The sequence below is a fragment of the Morone saxatilis genome, unplaced genomic scaffold, assembly GCF_004916995.1.
Source record: "Morone saxatilis isolate NCDOM2014 unplaced genomic scaffold, NCSU_SB_2.0 Contig21, whole genome shotgun sequence".
Classification (NCBI taxonomy): domain Eukaryota; kingdom Metazoa; phylum Chordata; class Actinopteri; family Moronidae; genus Morone; species Morone saxatilis.
The window spans coordinates 10,119,986-10,123,189 of record NW_023339774.1 but is presented as its reverse complement, the minus strand read 5'-3'; positions in this window follow the sequence as shown (position 1 = coordinate 10,123,189).

The window sequence follows — 3,204 nt, the reverse complement described above, 5'->3', positions numbered from 1 at the left end:
AGAGGAGTTGATATCAAACCGAGGCCTCCCTGGCAGAGACATGAATAGCCATTTTGTGATGGCATTAATACAACAGCACTGCTTCAGACATGAAAACCTCTCCGATTATGACGGATTCCCTTTGATGTGGATACATTCAAACTCCCACTTATTTCGACATCGAATTGCAACAAGGAATTACTGTCACACTAGCATTCCACCCACAAGGTAAATTGGCTGGAATATCAATTATTGATTCTCTTTACAGTCACCATAATTTACCTGTAATGACACAAGGACCACTTGTCTCACAACATTGCATCTTAGTTTCAGGTCTGGAACATGGTTAACGTACTGTAGCTTGGCTCAGAGACTGGAAGCGTGAGTAAACTGCTAGCTCTGTCAAAAGTAACTTCCAGTTACACCTGATGTGGGACTATCTATCAATACTGTTTTGATTGAGATGTTGTTGTGAAAGTGAGGTTTGTGACAATATTCTTCCATCACTGCTGATATTGTGTAGCTCAGCAAGAGTCTGCATCATAACTAAAACAGCCTAACAATCCATCAGCTGCTTTCTAGCTGAGGGTCTTTCACCCAGGATCTGGATGCTGGTCTGACTAGCAAAATATAAACAGAAATCTTTTCCTTCTGACCGTTGTCTCTTAGTTTTACTCCAACAAACCTCCAATATTTGTATTTAAATGAAAACACATGGCATAAAGCATAAAGTATATACATGTCCTGTCCACGTGCACTGCAGCAGTATACATTTTTGTGTGTGTTTATGTGTTTTTGCATTTTGTTTGTATTTGTATTTGTATGAATAAGCGGTTGTGCAGGCTATGTGAATTATTTAGAGGCATAATCGCCTCCAGTGTAAGCAGAGCTCATAGCACGGCCTTTGGAGGTGTATCGATGTTTTATGACATGCTTTGAATCATCCCCCTCATCTACCCCTCATCCTGCAGCAGTGTGCTCTCTCTCTCACTCTCTCACTCTCTCACTCTGTGTTTCCACTGCATCTCTTGTAGTCTCTCTCTCTTTCACTTCTTCCTGTTCCTCTGCTATCCCCCCCCTCCCTTATTCTCTACTACATGTCGTGTGTGTGTGTATGTGTGTGCCTATTTTATGGTCCCTGGCCATAATTCCCCAACAGTGGAATTTAGTTGCAGTATACAGAGAAGCGGCTGGGATTCCATGAATTATGAACATGATACAAGGCTTTCCAACTAACATTGCAAACCAAACCTTCCTAACCCTTCTCCTCCTCTCCTCTTGTTATCTTGCTGTTTCAATCTCCTGTCCTGTTACCTCCTCTCATTCCCATTCCTTGCTCTTCTCCTGCTCAGATTTTCCCTGTAGTTGCTTTTCTCGCCGCCTCCTATTCCACCTCCTCCCTCTTATAAAATCCTGCTTCTCTCTATAGCCCTAATATAAATGTTTGTGGACAATGAAATGCGGTTATTTACCTGCTTTTTTCTGTGTGGGTTTTTGTGCACACAAAAGAACACAAAAAATGATCAGTACAGAAAAAGACATGAAATTGGCTTAGAACTGTCACAAGTCCAAGAAAATACGAATGTGTTGAGCGTTTCATTCGTCACTCATTCTTTATCTTGGAAAGAGTAGTTTGACATAAGAAACTAATTTCAAGGTCACATTACTACCATTTTCCAGAGATTCCAACCACTTCTCTTCTTCAATTGTTTGCCGTTTCTTAAGAAAATTGATTTTAAAAAGAACATCAAACTACAAATGTGAACTCAGTGGTAGTAAATAAAGTCAATACTGTGTATTGAGTGCTCAATATGTTCTTTTCACAGATTTTTTACATGTTACAGCAGGAAAAGCACAGGAGTAGATAATAAAGTTTAAGATGAATGAGTGATTCCATCTGCTTCAGTTTCAGGGTCCTGGTATTGGTATTGATTTACTTGAAGACTTGAATACAATGGATGAAGAACATGCTTTTCCTGATGTGACAAGTTTAAAGTCTGCTTTGAAGAAGACTAGAATATAGTAAACTTGACAGCAGTACCGTTCTTGAGCATAAACAAAGACTGCTGCTCAATTTCTGTAATGCTACTGTGTTGCAGAACATATACAGAACATTCCTTGGCAATATTTCAATCCTTTATTTTGGTGTGCCCGAGACCCCTCACCACCAATATGGACATTACTCAGACTGTCAAATATAAACACAAGCTGTCCAAGCTTGGAGAGGTTGGTAGTTCATTGGAGCTCTTTCCTATAAATTTAAAAGTACAACCAACGTCAAGAACAGACACTTCTCCATTGCTCACATTCACAGTAACAGCGGGTTTTATATTTAATTTGACATTTAAAACAAACAAACCCTGTATATACTGCAGGATCTTTGTACATTTGTACATAATTAACATAACTCAGAGATATATAGCAGCAGTTAGATTATGTGATTCAATAACACACCCACACACATACACACTCACACAGATGCTTAATTGCTGTGTCAGAGATGCGGAGAAATAGCCATCCTCCACAAATCTCTCCCTCTCTGTTTCACGCACACATGACTGCATGCGGGAGCCATTACCGCCCAGTGTGTGTAATCTTGCGATTTCTAAAAGGAGAAAAGGCCATGCCTGCTGTCTGAATTTTTCATTCCCCACCCTCTCTGTCTCTGTATAACAACTGATAAATAAGCAATGAATCCTGTGGATATAACGCAGAATGGACTTGATTTTATGTCCTCCTCACCCCAACACCAACTCCCCTAGATACACATTTTGTCTGCCGTTTTCTCTTTCTGTCTCACTCTCTTCTTTTCTCTATGAACCCTGTCTGTCTTTCCAACTCATGCTGTCTGTCTCTCATCTACTCTCTATGTTTTAAGAGCTAAATCGTTTGCTGTGTTCCTCTTCCTTTGGTACTTGCCCAGTGAACCGTACTGGGACTAAGACTCTGGCTCCAAAATGTGGTGGAAAAGTGTTTGTGTGGGTGTGTGTGTGTGTGGTTTTGTGGATTGAACATGACCTTTTGCTTTGCTAATCCACCGACGATTTAGATTTAGAGCGCCGGTGGCTTTGAATCAGTCTGAGAGGCACCTTGGTTGGTGAGCAGTTGAGAGTATAACCTCAGTTTAGATTATCAAATGAATATGAATGCCACAACATTGCTCTCTGAATATTCTTCTCAGTCAACAAGTGTGGGTTGTTTCAGACAGAGAGAGAAAGAGAGAGA